Source organism: Pantherophis guttatus, chromosome 3 (genome assembly GCF_059756535.1).
Source record: "Pantherophis guttatus breed Tessera chromosome 3, ASM5975653v1, whole genome shotgun sequence".
In the NCBI taxonomy this organism is placed as follows: domain Eukaryota; kingdom Metazoa; phylum Chordata; class Lepidosauria; order Squamata; family Colubridae; genus Pantherophis; species Pantherophis guttatus.
In genome coordinates this window covers 206,111,181-206,133,064 of record NC_142065.1, presented here as the reverse complement: position 1 = coordinate 206,133,064, position 21,884 = coordinate 206,111,181, and the positions used below count along the sequence as shown (strand labels likewise).

The following is a 21,884-nucleotide window of genomic DNA, read 5'->3' as shown; positions in this document are numbered from 1 at the left end:
TTAACTGAATTTGAAAGGAAGATGTGCTTGCTTAGAGTGCATTGTATTTTGGAAATTCAATGAACCATGAGACATAATGAGGTCTTAGTAGGTGGCAGCAGTTAAGCAACCTGGGCAAATATTGGAAGCCATGCAGGGTTATTCCTGGTTAGTGTAGGAAGTTAGCACCCACCCCTCTCCTGGAAGAATGAAATATTCTAGGAAATATTAAAAAGGCAGAATGAGCCTTGGTGGCGCAGCAGACTTAAATAACACCAGCTGCCTGCAATTACTGCAAGTTCAAATCTCACCAGGCTCAAGGTTGACTCAGCCTTCCATCCTTTCGAGGTAGGTAAAATGAGGACCCAGTTTGTGGGGGCAATAAGCTGACTTTGTATATATATATATATAAAAAAAGGGGGGGCGAAAGCCCTACTAAGCAGGTATATACAAAAGTATGAAGGCTATTGCTTAACGCATTGTAAGCCGCCCTGAGTCTCCGGAGAAGGGCGGCATATAAATCGAACCAATAAATAAATAAATAAATAAATAAATTATACCTCCCTGGATGAGAAATGGAGAAACTTGTTTTTTAGACAGGAAGCAGACTCACTCTTAATAGCCCCACCCTCCTCAATAGCCCACAGCAGATGTCAGCACTTAAGAGATAATTAGGTCTATTCTTTTTTTTTAATAAAAAGTTTTTTTTTATATTTTTTAAGACAAACAAACATTTAATACATCATTCATTTCTTCCATGTGACATTTTGGTGTTATCTTCAAAGGTTTCTTCTCTTCTCTTATCTCTTCTATCTTCAATCTCACCAAGTCCATTACAAAGATTTTCCACTAATATAATATTCTAGTTACATTTTGGCTACAGAGCTAACCAATTAGGACACAGTGTGATGCAATACAGCAGTCTTAAATAATAATAAATGGCAAGAAGGGTCGTAAAATGGGGCAAAATTCACTGGACAACTCTCTCACTTAGCAAACTTCATTGTGGCCATAAGTCGACGGCTACTTATATTTCGGGAATTAACTTCCTAACAGTGAGGACAAGTTGTGGGCGCTTCATCCCTGGAAGGTTTTTAAGAAAAGCCTGGACAGGCCACTTGTCTGAAATGGTATGTATACTTAGGGTCTCCTGCTTGAGCAAGGGGGTTGGGCTAGATGACCTCAAAAGGTCCCTTCCAGCTCTATTCTGATTTTCTTTTTTTTTTCTTTCTCTGAGGAGCTAGCCAACTTTGAACAACCTGGCAGTCGCAGTTAGGTAATATAACCTACCAAAAAAAAAAAAAAAATGAGCATTGTGTCTCTTTAGGGAAAAAAAAAAAGTATAAAAGAGACAAAAAGTCAAAAAGTTCTTGCCGCGAAAGTGTGGGAAGGCGCGCGCATGCGCAAACGATCCATTCTCAAGGTGGTTTTTTTTTTTTTTTAACTCCGCTCCCTCCTCGCCCCGCCCCACCTTCGAAAGCGGCCACTTCGGAGGAGGGCGTTCCCCACCACGCCACGCCCCTCGGCTCACGCCTTCCTTGCTTCCTTCCTTCGCTCTCCCCCCCTCCCCTCCTCCGGGAGCGTGCGTCATCCGAGCTTTGCTGATTGGGTGCCGCCCTCCAGGTGGGTTTTTTTTGCATAATTTCGCTCCTCCTCCTCCCTCCTGCAGCTTGAAGCGGCGCGCGCGCAAGCGCGAGCGCTTTTGCGGTGGGGGGGTAGGAGGAGGGAAGTGAAGAGAAGAAGAAGAAGAAGAAGGCGGGGGGGGAGAGCGCGGATTGGTTGCTAGGACGGTGACGTCACCGAGCCGGGGACGAGGGGGAGCGGAGAGAGACGCGGAAGAAAGGTCAAACTGAAGGCGAGCCGGAGAAGCGGCGGCGGCAGCAGCAGCGGGCGGCGGGAGCGGCGCCCCTTCCCGGCAGGTACGGGCGGGGGGCGGGGAGGGAGGGAGAAGCGGGGGACCCGTGGCCACGCCCCTTCGCCACGCCCCCCTCGCTCACCTTGGGGAAAGGGCACGAGGGTCGCCCCCAACGTGGGCCGGGATGTTCCATTCTCCCCCAAAGTGGGGGGGGGTGCTTGTTCTTGCCTGCCCCAAAAGTTGGGTATTCCCCCCCCACCCAAGTCTTCCCCATGTGCCTCCCCCCCCATGCAAACCTTCTCTATGGGGTAGTTTGCCCCCCCCATATGCTCAATCTGGAAGTCACCCCTGTTTCAGCATCCCTATAACCCCCCCCCAAAAAAAAGTCTAGGAAGCAGCACTTTCCTTTTTTTGCGGGGGGGGGGTCAAAAGCCCCTTCCCACTGGGTAATGGCTACTTCTTCCTCCCTTCCCTAACTGTCCACCTTGGTCTTATTTTTTCAAACTTGACAACTTTTAACTTCCAATTCCCAGAATTCCCCAGCAGGCATGCAAGGAATCCTTGATGCCTTAAAACAGGGGTCCCCAAACTTGGCAGCTTTAAGACTTGAGGACTTCAACTCCCAGAATTCTCCAGCCAGCTCTGCTGGCTGGAGAATTCTGGGAGTTGAAGTCCGCAAGTCTTAAAGCTGCCAAGTTTGAAGACCTCTGCCTTAAAAGAAATGCAGAGTTCTTGGTGGTGCAAAATGCTTTAAAAAGAAGAGAATCTCAAGCAAATGGCTCTTAAGAAAGTGTGGCCTCTCCCTCCCTCTCTCTCTCTCTCTCTTTTTTTCCCCTTTTGCCCTTCAAGGATCCCGTGGGCTTCCTTAGAGATGGAGTTCTTCTTCCTTTTCTTTTTCCTTCTCCCTCCATAACAAGAAAAAGAATAGACAATAACTTTTCCTTTTGGCAGGCTTTTCTTTTGATTTTCCTCTTCGGGGCTGCCTTTCCGGACTTTTTCAACCCGGTTATCGGTACTCTGTATTGAAAACTTCCTCTTTAAAGGTTGTCCTGCCTGACATTTGGAAAAGTGGAGGGCAAAAAAAAAAAAAGAGTATTGTTTGGATATGGTTTCTCCTCCGGATGGGTGGATAAGAGCTGCTGGTGGTTTTTTTTTGTTTTTTTTTTCTCAAGCCAAAGAAGGCCACAAATGGAGGCCAAAACCCGTGGCTTTGGAAGGGGATGAAAGTCAAGTTGGCCTGGAAGAATAACAGAATAACAAAGTTGGAAGTCTATGGAGATTCTCAGTCATCCAGGTCATGGTTGTCCCAAAAAGTGCTTTTCAGTCAGAGCTGAAGAAGCTTCTTGGATGAGAAGAGAAACGTCTTCAAAGGAAAAACCAGAAAGTCCAGTTGTTTCTTGAAAAAAAAGCACTTTTGGGACAACAAAGTTGGAAGGGACCTTGGAGGTCTTCTAGTCCAACCCCCTGCTTAGGGAGGAGACCATGTCAGACAAATGGCTGTCCAATCTCTTCTTAAAAACTTCCAGTGTTGGAGCACCCACAACTTCTGGAAGCAAGTCCTTCCACTGATTAATTCATCTCACTGTCAGGAAAGAAATGTTTTTAGTGTCTGTAGATCAGCCCCCTGAAAACATTTACATGGGGAAAGGCCAGGTTGGATCCTGTTTTGGCTCTAAGCAAGTTGTAACATCATTCTGTCCTGCATTTTGTGCGTGCAATATTAAAACTGGATTTTCTTTTCTGTCTTTTCCATTTACTATGGAAGAACTGAGCTGTAAGAAGTTGGGTTTAGGCTTGGTAGCTTCTGTTCATTAAAGATAAGATAGCCCTCAAATTACAAGCATTCGTTTAGTGGCTGTTTGAAGTTACACTGAAAAAAGTGACTTATGACTTGTTTTTCACACTTACCACCATTGGAAGCATCCTACAGTCACGTGATCGAAATTTGGACGGGCTGGCAACTGGCCTGTATTTATGACGGTTGCAGTGTCCCGGGGGTCAAGTGTTCACTTTTGCGACCTTCTGACAAGTCAAAGTCAATGAGGAAAACGGATTCCCTTAACAACCGCGTTACTAACTGAAATTGCAGTGATTCAGTCAACAACTGTGTTTCAAGAAAAGTCGTAAAATGCAGCAAAACTCACTTAACAGCTGTCAGGCTTAGCAACAGAAATTCTGGACTCCATTACGGTCGTAAACAGGATTATTTTATGTACTTGGGAGAGAGAGAAAGGTTTGGTTGTTAGCCTGGTGTTTACATAATATTGTGGAAGTGTTATGAAGTTGAAAGAGATTGCAAGGTTGCAACGACCGTTTATATACCTGGATTGAAGTTGTAATTCAGCGTGTTTGTAAAAACATCAGTTCTATATAGTGAAACAGATGGAGAAACATCAGATACCAGGGATCAGCTCTGTATAATAAGCTCTGCCTTCCTTCCTGAATGCAAATGGTAAAAAGTCAGATGTTGGGGTTTTGATTTCAGAAAGATTACGTGCGGGGAAGACGCATGAATATTTTTGTTGTTGGGGGGAAAAAAAGCCCTTTTATGTCTGATAAGGACAGATTAGGCCTTAAAAAAAAGAGCGCTTTGTTCACAGATGGTAAAATCCAGAGTAACTAAAAAGAGAGGTTTTTTGTGCAAAAGGAAGGCTTGAGTTTACTTTTAAAAACTTTCTGCTGACAGCAAGTTTTTTTTTTTTTTTAAAGAGGAAACTGAGTGAACCTTGCTGTTTAGAACGAACATTTTAAGAGTTTTCTGAAATGGCTTCATTACAAAGGCTTCACGCTCAGATCTCTGAAGATTATTCCTGGGGGGTTTTTTAAGGCGTGCGTGTGGCCCTTTTTAAATTCATGTTCCCAAATAAACCACACTGATGGATCCACATGTAATTTACGTGGAGCTCAGCACATCTGAAAATTGCCTTTATTTTTCGTTAACGTGAAGCCACCATATGTATGCAGCCTGGCGATGACACATTGGCACGTTTAGGGAGGAAAGCATCTGGGTATGCAAGTGAACAATGGTTTGAAATGAGATTGAAGTGTTCCTAGGGTGAGAATGGATGAAAAATGCTGTGTTCAGCTAACCACAACCTGACTCCTCCAGAGTCAGCTGAGGGTTTTGTCACAGCCTAATCTTAATTTGTTCCCCCCCAAGATTAAGCTTGCTGACTTCAGGTTATTTTTCTATCTCCTCCCTTCTCCCTACATCTCCATTTGCAGGACAGCTATAAAGAACGCTGATGAGATCAAATGGAAAATAAACTTTTTAATATTTTCACTTTCGGGGCAAAGTTTCCTCCCAGCTGGTTTGCCTTCGGAGACTTTCCCAACGATTCCTGGAATAAAGATTGACAGATGATTGATTCATTTAATTACTATATAAAACGCTTCAATCGTTTCCTACTCTGGATTTCTTATTCCTGAGGATATATTACCATAGATTCTGCTTAATGAGACTGGGCTATGACTAATTAGCAAAACTAATTAGCGGGAATTTAATCTGGGGGAAGAGGGAATCTCTTGGAATTTTTTTTTTTTTTTTAAAGAGTGTGACTATCACCGAGATGAAAGAAAGTGCTCTTTAATCATTGTGATTTAATGCGATATGGTGATTTACGGTACATTCCCAGAGAAAAGTTAATAGGTACTGTTATGTCCCAGAACAGAGGAATGATTTCAGGAAAGGAAGTGAAAGTATTAAGGCTCAGCAGGCTGAATTAAAAAATAAACAGCTGTTCGTTTATTTTAATTTGCTCTGCAAAAAATGCAGAAGCAGTTTCAAAGTTATACCTTGGGGTATGTACAAGAAGGCGTTGCTGAATAGTTTCAGATATGATGGATTTCAAACATCAATTTTCCAAGCTAATTGACTCTTTATAAGATCAATAGGTAAGAAATCTCAGGGCATAGCGGCTGAATTTGAGTGATAAAATAAGAATATAAAAAGCTTTACCAAAGGTCACTCAACTCAAGAGATTTTCTATTATTACTCAGTGGAAGTAATTGTTACTCAATGGAATAATAGAATAATAAGCCTGCGTAGGTTTATTAATTCTACTTTTGCAAGTCAAAGTGTAATTTGCATGGAAAATGGTTGAAAAGGAAAAATGAAGAGAGTTGTGGTAAAATAAAATCTGAAAAAAAGTAACAGACCTCTAGGCTAAACTTTATTTTGCAATATAGATAAGAAATATAATATATTGTTTGATTGTAGAAGCAACAGAAATTTTGCTTACTCATGTGGGGTTGTAAGTTGAGGAGAACCTATATTTTGCTTTCGTTTTTGTTTTAACTATGTAGTATCACTATTGTAGATTATCACCTTTCATAATTTCAGATTTTATGGTTAATTTCTTTTTGACTTTGAAAACTGATATGTAATACAAACTAGTGGGATGAGAACTCAATAAGTAAAGGGAGGGGGGGAAAGTTAGAGGAGCCCCTGGACTTATGGGGCCTCAGGAAGCCCATAGTTTTCCCACCAAGCTTTCCAGTTTTAAGGAATAAGTATTTTGAGATTACACCATTGAATAGTTGATAAAGTTGGATATAGTTCTTTAGTTTGCAATAATTAACTTTATCTCTACTTCTCTAATGTCTGAAGCTGGGAAAATAGTCTTGTTTTTCCAGCTTCAAATATTAGAGAAACAAAGATAAAAGTTAGATAAAACTGATTAGATGAGAACATTACAAATTTTGAAAGTAGTATTTTATACATTAAGAGCGGCATGGTGGCTCAGTGGATAAGATGCTGGGCTTATTGGCCGGAAAGCTGGCAGTGAAGTTTCGAGACCCGGGCACCATGCAACGGGTGAGCTCCCATCCTCGCCCCAGCTCCTGCCAACCTAACAGTTCGAAAGCGTTCAAATGTGAGTAGATAAATAGGTACCACTTTGGTGGGAAGGGAACAGCGTTCCATGATGTCATGCTGGCCACATGACCACGGAAATGTCTTCAGACAGTGCTGGCTGAATGACCGTGAAATGGAGTCGTAAATAACTAGTAAAGTAAAATCCACAGGGACACCTTTACCTTTTTACTTTACACCTTTTGTTTTTCTTGGATAATTTTTCAGAAATCCGGAAAAATGAAATCTGACTTTTTTAAAAAAAATGTTAGCACCTAAACTAAAATGATTCTGAAAATCACTTTTAGAATTTATAGCAACACTTATTACCCCCCAGGTATATATAATTAAAAATATTTTTAAGGTTACGTATTTTAGAACACATTTCAGCTTCTCTTAATAAAAATTCATCTTGAAACATGTCACGTTTCATGTAGATCAATATAACCTCTTCTGTTATCTTACTTCTGACCTTACGGCGTTCTAAAACTCGTGATTGGGGGACAGCTGCGGGAGGGCATTCGAGATTCATTTTGAAGTTGCAAAACCTGTTCAGCCACATCTGCAGTTAACCTTCACCGAGTGGTAGTTGCTTTATTGCAAATTAAAGGAAAAAGGTAAGACAGAAAAAGCGTGTCCAGTTGGGATGGTTGATAGAAAGAAGGAGAAATCCTCATCTCTTTATTTATCCCGTGCTGTGTGCCCTAATTAGTGGGTGATACTGGAAGGTGCGTTCTTGTGAAAGAATTAGAATATCAGTAGGTGGATCCGTTTTCTCTGTTGATGGAACAGGCCTTGGGAACTGCTATATCTTGGCATCTTCTTCCCTTGGGGAAAGAGAGAGAGAGAGACAGATGTTTTATCTCCTCCACCCTTCCAGGTGTGGCCACTGCCCCATAAGCAGTATCTGTATACCTTGTGCAGCAAAATATCCCCCACGGCGTTTTCAAGAATCGGATCTGTAATTTCAGGTATTCCCGAAAATAACTCCGTTGTGCAACTTCTGTAGGCTAGCAACAAGTACTGACAGTTCCCCTACAACCATTCCTCATTGGTGAGTTGAAAGTCTTCTCCTTCCATCCTTGAAACCTATTCCGTCACAAACTTTGCTATCCCCGTTACTGATCCCTAACCTTCCTCTGTGGTCTTACTTTGTGGTTACCTCACGCGCTTCCATGATCAGGTGGTAAAGCCTAGGACCTTCTATAGGATAGAGTACAGTATTGTGTTTTGTTACAGAATAACAGAGTTGGAAGGCATCTTGGAGGTCTATTCCAACCCACTGCTCAAGCAGGAGATGCTATCCAGGGATCGGCAACCTTAAAAGCTCAAAGAGCCAGAAAGGTCCTAACCGGAAGCCCCCATTCAATTCTGGAGCCAACCGGAAGTCTGGTTACCCCATCATAGTCTCCTCCTAGCATGGTGTCCTTTCTCCTCTCCCTGTCCTAACCAAAAGCCCTATCAATTGTGGAGCCGACCAGCAACAGAGAGCCGCAGCAGAGGGATGAAAGAGCCACATGCGGCTCCAGAGCTGTGGGTTGCTGACCTCTGCACTATACCATTCTAGACAAGTGGCTGTCCCATCTCTTCTTAAAATCCTCCAGTGATGAAGTACCCAAAACTTCTGAAGGCAACTGTAAAGAAATTTCTCCTTAGTTCTAGGTTGCTTCCCTCCTTGACTAGTTCCCATTCATTGCTTCTTATCCTGCTTTCAGGTGCTTTGGAGAATAGGTTGACTCCCTCTTCTTTGTGGCAACCCTTCAAATATTTTAATACTATCATGTCACCCTAGTCCTTCTTTTCATAAAACTATACAATGTCAGTGATCAACAGAGTGGAGATTTTGTACATGTTAAGGCTGTCCTCACATGGTGTCAGAATAAGCAGGAGCAAGAATTGAATTATTTTAACATTGGGGCAACTATGGGAGATATCAAGTGTGACTCACTCATCGGGTAGAGACCATCTGAAGACAGCTTCGTAGAGATATCGTAGAACAAACAACTTGCTAAGGAATAATTGTACCCTGATTAGGTGCATGTGAGAACATGACTATGCTAAATGTTTGTGGGCTGCATCTTAGAAAGTGCCTGTTTCTAGGCAGAGTTGTGCAATAATGAATTTGGGGCTTAAATAGATGAGTCTGAAACGTGTGTGAGAGTTTTATTGTGTTTCTAGTCTAGAATTTACTGTCTGGACATTTAAACTTTAAAGCACATTGCCGCCTTATGAAAGGTTGTACTAGCACATGGTTGGCAGCCTTAAACACTAAAAGAGCCACAAAAGTCCTAACTGGAAGCCCCCCACGTTCAACTCTGGAGCCGACCAGAAGTTTGTTTCCCCCACCATAGAGTCTCTTCCTAGCACGGTGTCCTTTTTCCTCTACCTATCCTAACCGAAAATCCTATCAATTGTGAAGCCGACTGGCAACGGAGCCGCAGCAAAGGGATGAAAGAGCCACATGCGGCTCCAGAGCGGCGGGTTGCTGACCCTTGTACTAGCACAATGATAAGGAGGCTGAGGAATCATTGGAAGTCTTCTGAGCAAAGGAGGACAACAATTTGGCCCTTTCAAGACATTTTTTTCATTATCCGTTAAATGCAAGAAGTGCTTGGAACCTACGTGATTTGTTCATTCCTTCTTCGTAATCTTTACCGTTTCTGATTTTGAAAAAGAAATATTGCCTTATACCTTTCTTTCCTTCTCCATTAGGGTTGCACAGACCTATAAATTCAAAGGAGAGAGGAATATTAGGCATATTTCCTGCCTTGAGTTATTTTTAAAACAAATAAAGGTGGAATTACAGGTAGGCCTTAAATTACAACCACAATTGAGCCCAAAATGTTATGTTGTTAAGTGAGAAATTTGTTCAGTGAGTTTTGTCCCACTTTCGTTGCCACATTTGTTAAGCGAATGACTGCAGTTGTTAAATTAGGTTGTTAAATGAATCTGGCTTCCCTATTGACTTTGCATGTCAGAAGGTCGCAAAAGGGAATCACATGACCCTGGGACACTGCAGCCGTCATAAGTGTGAACCAGTTGTCAAGCATCCGAATGTAAATCTCGTGATCACGAGGATGCTGCAACGGTCATAAGTGTGAAAAATGGTCATAGGTCACTTTTTTCAGTGCCATTGTAACTTTGAACAACTAAACAACTGTCACTAAACAACTGTTGTAAGTCGAGGACTATCTGTATTAGTCCATTGTTGTACTGTTCCTTGCTGCTGTTTGGTTTAAATCTTTCCTATATTAACTGTATCAAGAAAGGTGTAAGTCAAATAGTTTGAATTTCCTTTCTGTATAGAAACACAAATGCACCACAGGGAACAAATATTTTATTAATGGTGTATTATTCCTTAAAAAGGAAAAGGCTTAACCTGTATGCATCATCTTATACATATTGTCTTGTTTTCTGGCCTATACATAGACATACTAGGCAACAAAACAAACAGTTTTCTGTACACCTACTTCTGTAATTTTTAATTGAGATCCCAATTTAATTTTTGGAATGTCCTAGTAGTGTTTGAGCCTCTCCTTGGTTATTTTCAGCATCATCTGATTGCTATCATCTTCTATGTGTCAGGCTCAGGCATGCAAGGCCATGTCCACACATGAATTAAACTGATGTGTTGCTAACCAGCCTATGCACAGGAATCTTCTCAACTCATGGTTAGCACCTGTTTGGAATTAGATAAGGGTCAGCGGAATTCAACGGAGGTTGGATTTTTAGTCCTGCTTGTGGCTACGTAAGGATTCTAGGCTGATCCCTCTTTTAACTCCGCCCCTAGTTTCTACCACTCCTGTTCCTATACTATATTTTGTCAACATCCTTATTCCTGTGTCTCAGTCAGGGGTGGGTTCTACTTATCTCCGCTATCAGTTCGCAACGGGAGCACGCACATGCACAGAAGCTTCTGCGCATGCGCAGATCGTTCATGATGGCGTCCGGGCGGGTGGGCGGAGCCTCCCGCCACCGTTAACTACCGGTTTGCAAGAACCGGACCGGACCGAACCGGGAGCAACCCACCACTTGTCTCAATGCTCTTTAAAAGTATGCTATAGCCTCAAAAGTAATTTATTTACTTCCATTTTGCCATTTCCTGACTCTGGAATATCTCTAAGCAGCTCATTATATAAAACAGAATATAGAAACGTTACGGGAAGAGCTCGCTTACCGACCGCCTGGTTCAGGGACTGTTTGGGCTTCATCCCAGAGGGAGGGGACCATGGCAGAGAAGCCCTGCTTTCTGGGTATGCTTACTGCACACCTACTCCCTTGGTCCTTACCAGCTGGGCAGAAACCACAGGAGGTAGGTAGTCCTTCAAATGACAGGGTCCAGAGTGGATTTGATTTAAATCAGGTCGATTTAAAATCACGATTTAAATCATGATTTAAAATCACGAGTAAAAAGGCTTGATTTAAATCGACGCAATTTAAATAATAATTTTTAAAGAGCAACCTCTGACCTGCTGTTGACTTGCCGACAGTCCCAATATTGCAGAACATAACAGCCTCACGCTACATGCATGCATGCAGGGGAACATCATGATATCTCCGTCAAGTGATTAGGAACTGAGGCTGATTAGTCAATGTTTAAATTTTACAAGGCCTGCCCTATCCTCCTGTAACCATTTTCCTGGTCGTAAGTGATGTTTCTTGGAGGAAAAAGTATGTCTGGAAGATTTCGTATCATACTAAAAGCTACGGAGATGAATATCGCCAATGCTGAAAGCCAACGAGTTAAATGAAATTCCAGCTGTTCTAGGATAAGCCATCATTAGCCAGGAAGGACACAGGAAATTGCCTTTTCAGTCAAATTGTTATTTGTGGCCCTTTGTTTGTAGTGACCCATATAGTTGGGATGAGTGTAGATTTGATGCTTTTTTAATAGAGCCTGGCTATGAGCGATCTACTTGATTATCAGAGGTCACACAACAACTTGTCTGTAGAATAGGGCAGCCGTTGAAAATTCAGATGTTATCCACTGCTGTTCAAGAACAGGGAGTGTATATTTAGAAATTACAGTACAATGAAGCTGTAGTATGACGTTATACACAACGGCAGCCTGTATTTGCGACCTCCTTCCCTCTGGCCTAGATTCTGACTGCAGTTCTGCTGTGTAACAAGCTGTTTCCTTTTCAAAAGGGATAAGGCTATCTTTCAAGGAAGCGGTCAATGGATGGAAAGTAATCAAGGAGAGAAGCAATCTGGAATTAAGGAGAAACTTCCCAACAGTGAGGACAATTAACCAGTGTCACGACTTGCCTCCAGAAGTGGTGGGAGCTTCATCACTGGAGGTTTTTAAGGAGAGACTGGACAGGCGCCTGTCTGAAATGGTATAAGGCAGTGATGGCTAATCTTTTTGCCATCGAGTGCCAAAAGCGGGGAAGTGCGGGGGGGGGGGGTCGCGCGTGCGTGTGCCCACACGTGCATGTACCCATACCCATAATTCTATGTGCCCTGCCCCAAGGTGGATTTGATTTAAATCGAGTTGATTTAAATCACGATTTAAATCATGATTTAAATCACTAGTAAAAAGGCTTTTTTTTTTTTTTTTAATTTGATTTATATGCCGCCCTTCTCCGAAGACTCAGGGCAGCTTACAGTGTGCTCAGCAATAGCCTTCATCCTTTTGTATATTTATACAAAGTCAGTTTATTGCCCCCACAAACTGGGTCCTCATTTCACCTACCTTAGAAAGGATGGAAGGCTGAGTCAACCTTGAGCCTTGGGGAGATTCGAACCCTGCAGTAATTGCAGGCAGCTGGTCTTAATAACCAGCTTAATAACAGGGTGCCTTAAACTCCTGTACTACCAAGGCTTGATTTAAATCAACTTGATTTAAATCATAATTTTTAAAGAGCAACTGTCATCTCTGCTACTCCTTTGACCCACTGTTGACTCACCGATAGTCCCAGTGTTGCAGAGTATACAGCCTCATGCTACATAACTAAGCTCCATTTCATGCTGAATAAACTAAATGATTTATGTATCTTAAATAGAAAACTATCTTACGATAGATTTTTACCCCAAAAGTTTTTTATTAAAATAAATTCGATAAAAATCAAAAAAATCCGATTTAAATAAAAAAATCTGATTTTTTTGATTTTTTTAAAAAAATCATTGATTTTTATCCACCCTGCCCTGCCCCCTGCGCATGCGTGCATGACCCCCCACAAGATCCCCCCCGCTTTTGGTACGCAATGGCACGTTGGGCCAGGTAGGCCCGTTTTTCGCCCTCCCCAGGCTCCAGAGGCTTTCTAGGAGCCTGGGGAGGGCGAAAACGGCCTTCCCCACCCCCCCGGAGGCCTTCCGGAGGCCAGAAACGGCCCATTTCCCAACTTCCAGTGGGCCCGGAAGTCCTGAAAATCAGCTGGCTGGCATGTGCTTGCGTGCTGGAACTGAGCTAGGGCAACGCTCGCGTGCCCACAGATATGGCTCCACGTGCCACCTGTGGCACGTGTGCCATAGGTTCCCCATCACTGGTATAAGGTCTCCTGCTTGAGCAGGGGGATGAATTAAAAGACCTCCAAGGTCCCTCCCATCTCTATTTTGATTGATTGAATGAATGAATTCACCTAGCCAGTTCTGCAAGGATAACCATTTTCTAAGTTGTGCCTTTCTTTCCGGAAAATTAGATTTTAGATTTTGGTGTTCAGTATTTGGATGGCGTGAGTTGTAGTATATAAGAAAATCAACCAAAATGTTGGTTAAATGCAGGTAGTCCTTGACTTACGACCACAATTTAGCCCAAAATCTATGCTGCTAAGCGAGACATTTGTTAAGTCAGTTTTGCCCCATTTTACGACCACTCTCGCCACAGTTGTTAAGTGAATCATGGCAGTTGTTAACTTAGTTACTTAGTTGTTAAGTGAGTTTTGGTTTATCCGTTGACTTTGCTTTTTCAGAAGGTCACAAAAGCTTGATCACATGATCCCGGGACATTGCAACCGTCATAAAGGTGAATCAGTTGCCAACTGTCTGGATTTTGACCCCGTGACTATGGGGATGCTGCAATGGTCATACATGTGAAAAATGGCCACAAGTCACGTTTTCCAGTGCTGTTGTAACTTTGAAACGGTCACTAAATGAATTATAAGTCGAGGACTACCTGTAGACTACCTGCCTGAGATTTTAAAATTTTAAAATGATTTTAAAATCATCTTTTTCCAACCCAGCCTGTTTTTTAGTCGATGCATCCTTTCTTTGGAGAAAGCTGTGTCTTTGTGCCCACACGCCTGAGAAATTGTGCGTGCATCAGTCAGGAAAAACATGTCATTTTATTTGCTCAGCCTCTGTAAGAAATAATAATAATAATAATAATAATAATAATAATAATAATAATAATAATAATAATAATAATAATAATAATAATAATAATAATAATAATTTTATTTCTATACCGCCCTTCTCCCGAAGGACTCAGGGCGGTGTACAGCCTATTTAAAAACACAGACAAAACAATATAAAATTTAAAATAATTAAATAAATTGGCTCAGATTTAAAACCCCAAAAAATTTAAATACCCCAATTTAAAACTATTGTGTTGATAGTCCGGCCTGGCGGAACAACAGGGTCTTCAATGCGCAGCAAAACACCCGGAGGTTGGAGATCTTACGAATTTCCGGGGGCAGTTCGTTCCACAGGGCTGGAGCTCCCACAGAGAAGGCCCTCCCCCTGGGTGTCGCCAGCCGACATAACTTGGCCGATGGCACCCTGAGGAGACCCTCTCTGTGGGAACGGACTGGTCGGTGGGAGGCTATTGGTGGCAGAAGACGGTCTGCCTGTTTCCTGAAATATATCTCTTACCAATTTTCAGAGTGGCCTAAATCTAGGCAAAGTTAAGGGTAGAAGCACTGAGTTATAAACATTTTCCCTGTCTTGGAAGCTTTCCTTGCTTGTCTTAAACGGGACCGCGGGGATGACATGAAATTACTTAAGGATTGTACTACGGTGACCTCCTCAGCCGGTGATGGATGGCTTTACACAGCTTTGCCTGCGACCTTGGAGATCAAAGCAAAGATATCATCTGTTCTCTTAGGTAGATATTCAGTGTTGGGCCCTGAATTCCCAGAAGAGGCATTTTTTTACAAGCACGCAGTCTTCAACATATTACTTTTCCTTTTTATCTGTCTCGTTGGATGCCGACCGTTCCTGACTGGTACTGTAATTGTTGCTGCCAGCAAAGCTCCTGTGGAAGAGTCTAATTTTAAAGACGTTGGATGGAAGTTTATATTTTCCTCAAGGGATTATAGAGCAGCAGCAGAAGAGAAAGCTAACAGAAAAGTGTGGAAGTTCACTGATCCCGATGAAATTGTGTCAGGAAAAGACATCATTGCGCTAATAATTTAGATCCCTCACCAAGGAATCTAGTTTTGTGCAGGGTGGATAAAAATCAATGATTTTTTTTTAAAAAAATAAAAAAAATCAGTTTTTTTTAATTTAAATCGGATTTTTTTTTATTTTTATCAAATTTATTTTAATAAAAAAACTTTTGGGGTAAAAATCTATCGTAAGATAGTTTGTTTGTTTGTTGTTCAATTTATATGCCACCCTTCTCCAGAGACTCAGGGCGGCTTACAATGCATTAAGCAATAGCCTTCATACTTTTGTATATACCTGCTTTTGGCCCCTCCTAAGCGGTGTTTTTTTTTAATACAAAGTCAGTTTATTGCCCCCACAATCCGGGTTCTCATTTTACCTACCTCGGAAGGATGGAAGGCTGAGTCAACCTTGAGCCTGGTGAGATTTGAACTCGCAGTAATTGCTGGCAGCTGGCGACCAAGTGCTACTTTAACAGCACTTAGTCCACTGCGCCACCAGTGAGGACGTTACCTAGTTGGGTAATGAAATATCTGCAAGAAAACAACCAAGCTCAGAGAGCGCCAAGGACCTCACAGTTCACCTCTGAGCTACAAATATTCTCTTCTACCCACATAAACCAATTTTTTTCAGGTCTTCAGTTATTTTTAAGGCCAGTTATTTTTAAGGCAGTAAAGGCATCCTGAGGCTACCATGTTTGAGAACTGGTGGTTTGTGGGACATTAACCAACTATAGTTGCTGCTCAGTTAGAACTTATTAACAATATGTTTGAATTCTACAGATAACATAATAATGCAAATTTATGCAAAAGCTAAATTTAATATTGAAACAGTCCTAATACCAAGATGTAAGTTTTCTACGTATACCCTGTTTTCCCCCAAAATAAGACATCCTCTGATAATAAGGCCAATTGGGCTTTTGAGCGCATGCGCTAAAATAAGCCTCCCCCTCAAAATAAGCCCTCCCCAAAAATATTTTAAATGCAGAGCTGGAAATCGGGTAAGATGGCAAGAGGAGCCCCATCTTGCTCCACACGGCCCAAAATAATAAGATCTCCCCGAAAATAAGGCCAAGCGTTTATTTCGGGGTTCAAAAAAAATATAAGACAGGGTCTTATTTTCGGGGAAACACAGTATAGATTCTTAGTCATCCAGGTCATGGTTGTCCCAAAGGTGCTTTTTCAAAAGGAAACTGGACTTTGTTTTTTTTTTGTGAAGATGTTTCCCTTCTCATTCAAGAAGCTTCTTCAGTTCTGACTGAATGACTCAGGATGGAAGAATTTGTATTCCTTGCAGTCATCTGGTCATTAGCATTCTTTCTAAGAGTTGCTGAGGCCACTTGAAGGTTTTCTACATTTGGCACCTGTCACGAAACTCTCGTTTCCTGACACCTAGTCCAAAATGTGGCAATATGGATTTTTGCCGTGCTGCTGGACTGAACCAAGAAACCATACATACTGTATTTTTTGGAGTATAAGACACATCTTTTTCCCCTCCCCCCCACCTAAAAGTGGGTGAAAATTTATGTGCGTCTTATAGTTTTAGTTTAGTTTAATTTTATTAAATTTGTATACCGCCCTACTCCCGAAGGACTCAGAGCGGTGAACAGGCACAGGATAAAATACAGAAATACAAAAGTTAAAAACAATTTAAAACCAAATTAAATAATTTAGCCCACGACAATTAAAATCCCAATAAATTTAAAACAAATTAAAATTTCAATTTAAAAGAAAGGGGAGAAAAATTAGGCCAGGCCGGCTTGTTGCAATAAGAGGGTGTTAATAGCACGGCGGAAAGTGCGTAGATCCGGGATCCTCCGTATTTCCGGGGGGAGCTCGTTCCAGATAGAAGGCCCTCCCCCTGGGGGCCGCCAGTCGACACTGCTTGGCTGACGGCACCCGGAGGAGCCCCTCTCTATGAGAGCGTACCGGCCGGTGGGAGGCGATTTGTGGTAGTAGGCGGTCCCGTAAATAACCAGGTCCTAAGCCATGGAGCGCTTTAAAGGTGGTAACCAAAACCTTGAAGCGCACACGGAAGATCACCAGGAGCCAGTGCAGCTCGCGCAGGAGAGGTGTTACATAGGAGCGCCATGTTGCTCCCATAACCACCCGCGCGGCCGCACTCTGCGCCAGTTGGAGCCTCCACGTGCTCCTCAAGGGGAGCCCCATGACCAAATATAGACCAAATATGGGCATTTTTGATCTCCTGAACCCACTGTGTGTTGCATTTTCGCCCTCCCAGGCAGAAAGCTCTCTGCAGGCCAAAAACCGGCCTGATTTTTGCGAAAACGGGCCTTGTAGAGCACTGCAGAGTGCTTCTGGGGGTCTGGGAGGGCTAAAACGCAACTTGCGGAGGCCAAAACCTATTTTTTTCTTGTTTTCCTCCTGTAAATTTAGGTGCGTCTTGTAGTCAGGTGCGTCTTATGGTCCGAAAAATATGGGTATATTCATTTTCTCATTGTTAGCTCAGATTGAATCAAAGTAGGAGAGTTATCATCTTCTAAATGGTTGGATGTTTCTAGAAATTAACTTTCTAAACTGCACGTCTAGGGCTGATTCATCCATCCATCATCACAGAAGGCTTCAAATCTCCCCTGTCGTGAATTGACTCATCTCTCACCTAAGAACAATATTGTATGCATCAATGAAGTTTGCCTTTTAATGTCAGGTGAGGAATCTGTTTATGCTAAATGTCAACTGCATGCGGAAAAGCCAATCGTGGTGAACTTTCACTGCCTCCTATCTCAAGGTTAAAGAGATGATGTCAGAAATAGAACACGGGATTTTTCTTTTGCACATGAATCATCCTTTCTTTTGCCTTGTTTTTTTTTTTTTTTTTTAATTTGATTTATATGCCGCCTTTCTCCGGAGACTCAGGGCGGCTTACAGTGCGTTAAGCAATAGCCTTCATACTTTTGTATATTTTATACAAAGTCAGCTTATTGCCCCCACAAACTGGGTCCTCAATTTACCTACCTTAGAAAGGATGGAAGGCTGAGTCAACCTTGAGCCTGGCAAGATTCGAACTTACTTTAATTGCAGACAGCTGGTGTTAAATTACAGTGCTTAGTCTGCAAAGCTATCCAGGCTCCTTTGTTGCTGTCTGTCCATCCCTCCATCCCCCCCATGAAGAAATCTTCTAAAAAATACAACTTTGACTTCTTTTAAAGAAACAGCAGTTGGAATGTTTGCCAAGGAGAGAGAGTGTGTATAGATCTTCTGGCTAATTCAGCTCTTCAGATGACTCGGAGGTCAGAATAATTTTATTAAAGAACACAACACGTTGCATTTATGTGCTGCTGGGTTCCACGTCAAGTCCCAGCAGTTGACAGGGATAATTAAAAAAATAATAATAATTGGAAAAATACAAAGTGGAAATCAGTCAGAATATACAGGTGAGCAATATGCACAGTGAAGTCCATTCATCTGCTGAATGCCCATTGGAAGAACTCAAGTCTTCGGTAGCTTCTGAAAAGCCATCAACAAAGGGGCCCATCTATATTCCAGAGGAAATTTCCAGTTGGAAAGGTTTTGTTGTTCTTGCTGTTGTTGTTTTGCATCCATCCATACAACATTCTTCCAATAGTCTTCTGCTTTATTGTGACCTGAATAAAGTAATATTATTGTAATGACTTACAAGACACAATTAGTTCCAAACAAACCTATTTTATTGTTAACAGCTGAGAATTACGTTCATTCCCAGCTGAGTCCCAATTAGTTGCAAAACAAGTCCTTTGGAAGGAGTCATTTGGTATAATCACCAACCTTTATCTTCTTTGACACCCTGCCAAAGGCCTTACTTGGCAAAGCCCCACAGAGTTCAGAAACAAACAAGAGATGCCGACTGGAAACAGAGTTAGCAATGTTGCTTTCCTGCAAAAGGCCCAAGTGCCTTTGTTTCTCTTTTAAGCCTTATGGGAAGGGCCAATCATCTTCTGGCCTTACTCCCGAGTCGTCTCTTTTGCTTTAGCTGCTCTTGCCTTCTGGCAGCTCTTTGTATGCATGCACTAGGAACAGGCTCCTCCTGTTCCTCTGCCTCTTTGCTGTCCGACTCTGGGGGCTCCAGAGTCTGCACATCACTCCCAAATGGCCCTGGCCCCATCTCTGCCTCTGATGCAGAGTCCTCATCCGGGCCTTCCCCAGACTCCAGGACTGGCCCATGTTCCTCCCTAGCCTCCTCACTGTCCAACTCTCCTGCCAGCTCTGCAGGCTGCTGGCAGACCACAACTTTAAGAAGAGACTGGACAGCCACTTGTCTGAAATGATATAGTTCTGCTTGAACAGGGAGCTGGACTAGAAGACCTCCAAGTTCCCTTTCAGCTCTATTCTGAATCACAGATGACCTTTCTGAAGTGTAGATGGGTAGTAGTGTTCTTTTCTGGGGATTAGAGGTGTTCTTGCAACTCTGCCAGGAACACCATTGGTGTTTGGTATTCTGTTGATGGTAGTCTGACACTAACATAAGACAATGCAAGAGAGGTCTTTATTTCTTTATTCACTGATTTGATTTCATTTTATAGCCGCTTATCACAGCAAACAACTCAGAATTCAAGTTCTTTACAGTTGCCTTGGGATTCTCTGAGAGGCCTTGCTCTTGGAAATGGTCTTGGTTGGTTGGTTGGTTGACCACTCCCAAGGAGAATACAGTTAATCCTCGACTTACCACCATTCCTTTAGTGACCATTTGAAGTTACAATGGTACTAAAAAAAAGTGACATGACTGTTTTTAAGAACTGTGGTGGCACAGTGGTGAGAGTGCAGTACTGCAGGCTACTTCTGCTGACTGCCGGTTGCCTCCAATTTGTCAGTTCACATCTCACCAGGCTCAAGGTTGATTCAGCTTTCCATCCTTCCGAGGTGGGTAAAATAAGGACCCAAATTGTTGGGGGCAATATGCTGACTCTGTAAAACCGCTTAGAGAGGGCTGTAAAGCAGTATATAAATCTAAGTGCTATTGCTATTTTCACACTTACCACAGTTGCAGCATCTTAATAGTCATGTGATCCAAATTTGGCTGCTTGGGTATTGGCATGTATTTATGGCAGTTGCAGTGTCCCGGGGTCAGGTGATCCGTTTTTGGGACTTTCTGACAAGCCGAGTCAATGGGGAAGCCAAATTCACTTCACCACTGTGTTACTAACTTAACTGCAGTGAATAACAATTGTGGGAAGAAAGGTGGTAAAACGAGCCAAACTCACTTAACGACTGTTTCCCTTAGCAACGGAAGTTCTGGGCTCCAATTGTAGGCACAAGTCAAGAACTACCTGGAAGAACAGTGTTGAATTGACTCCATTTGGACACAGTCTGCGCGTGGCAGGGAACATGCGGAGTGCAAACTCTTAGGAAATCGTTTTGGAATCCTTTCCAGCCTGTTCAACATCAACCCCTGTTTTTTTTTTCCTGAGGTCTTCGGGAATTTCCTTTGTTCAAGCCGTGACATGCTTCCGCATAATTGTGTTGTGAAGATCAGACTTCCCTAGTGAACACCCAGAATTCTGTTCTTTAAATAAGGCAGGACGTCCCATACACAACACCCATTGTTAACCTCATGTTGGAACACTGCTATTATGTCACCCCTAGTCCTTCTTTTCCTGCAACCGTTCTTCATATGTTTTAACCTTCAGGCCCCCCCACCCCATCATCTTTGTCATTCTTTTCTCCACTTTTTCCACAGTCTCAAATCTTTTTTTATATGGTGGTGAGCAAAAGTGGATGCAGTATTCCAAGTGTGGTTTTACCAAGGCATTGTAAAGCGGTATTAACACTTAAAATAGGAATAGAATAACGGAGTTGGAAGGGACCTTGGAGGTCTTCTAGTCCAACCCCCTGCTTAGGCAGGGAAACGCTACACCACTTCAGACAAATGGTTATCCAACCTCTTCTTCAAAACTTCCAGTGTTGGAGCATTCGCAACTTCTGGAGGCAAGTTGTTCCACTGATTAATTGTTAATAAATTAAGCACTTCACGAGATCTTGATTCTATCCCACTGTTAATACAGCCTAGGATTGTGCAAAGTATGTCAGTGAAATTCCTAGGTTCAGTTTTGTCCCCTTTAAAACCATCTGGATGAAGAGCATTGGAAACGGAAGTTTGCAGGTTTCTTTTTTTCTTTCTTTTTTTTTTGGTTTTTGCAAACCCTGAATTAAACCTGACTATTTTTCCAACACGGAACAAAAGTATTTTACTCTTGAAGGACAATATGTCTGTCAATCTCAGCTTGCCTTCCGCTTGTAGAATCGGATGCCTAGAAATAACCCTCTTTTCCTATTTGTGTAACAGTTGTGTGTGTGTGTGTTTTTTTTTTTAAAGAGAAAAAAGAACGTTAATTTTTGGAACACCCTTGGAATCACTTGCCAGTCATCCAAACCATTTGTCACCTCGCAACCATCCTTTGAAAGAGTTATCTTTGGTTCCTGTCTCGCCTCCCTTTGTCCGTTGCAGCTGTTGTTGTTGGCAGTCCCTGAGCTTTGTCCTTCAGCCTCAGCTGTTTGTGTCGGCAATCTTGCTGACCTCCCTGTGATCTCTTCGGCAAACAGAGTCAGTTGCAGGAAAACCGCTGCAACTGACTCTGCTAAGTTCCCCGTAACTCAGGAGCTTGCCTATAGATCACAAATCCTATTGGGAATCTGTGTGCACTCGGAGACCTGTCTTTGACTCCCCTACGTCTAGCTATCACAGCAGTTCTCCGTGCCTTATGTGCAAAGATCAGATAGTTGCTGAGATGACTGGACAGGCGTCCCCAAAGCAGGAAGCTTTACAGTAGGATTTGTCAAGTTTTCCGCACTTGTCAACCGCTCTTAGCCGTTGCAGCCGGCCAACAGGATGTCACAGTTGGTGGAATCAAGGCAACTGAGATTTGCACTTCCTATCCTG

At 42.5% G+C, this 21,884-nt stretch overlaps 1 long non-coding RNA gene across 2 annotated transcripts in view; it reads left to right on the top strand.

The window, feature by feature from the left end:
- The first annotated feature begins 1,586 nt into the window (after positions 1 to 1,586).
- Positions 1,587 to 21,884, top strand: part of LOC117675820 (uncharacterized) — a 30,857-nt gene continuing 10,559 nt past the window's right edge. The window contains exons 1-2 of one of the 2 annotated variants that reach the window (XR_015733450.1): positions 1,587 to 1,898; positions 17,561 to 17,678. This is a non-coding gene — a long non-coding RNA (uncharacterized LOC117675820). The remainder of the gene's footprint in view (positions 1,899 to 17,560; positions 17,679 to 21,884) is intronic. The other variant, XR_015733449.1, reaches the window with a different exon arrangement.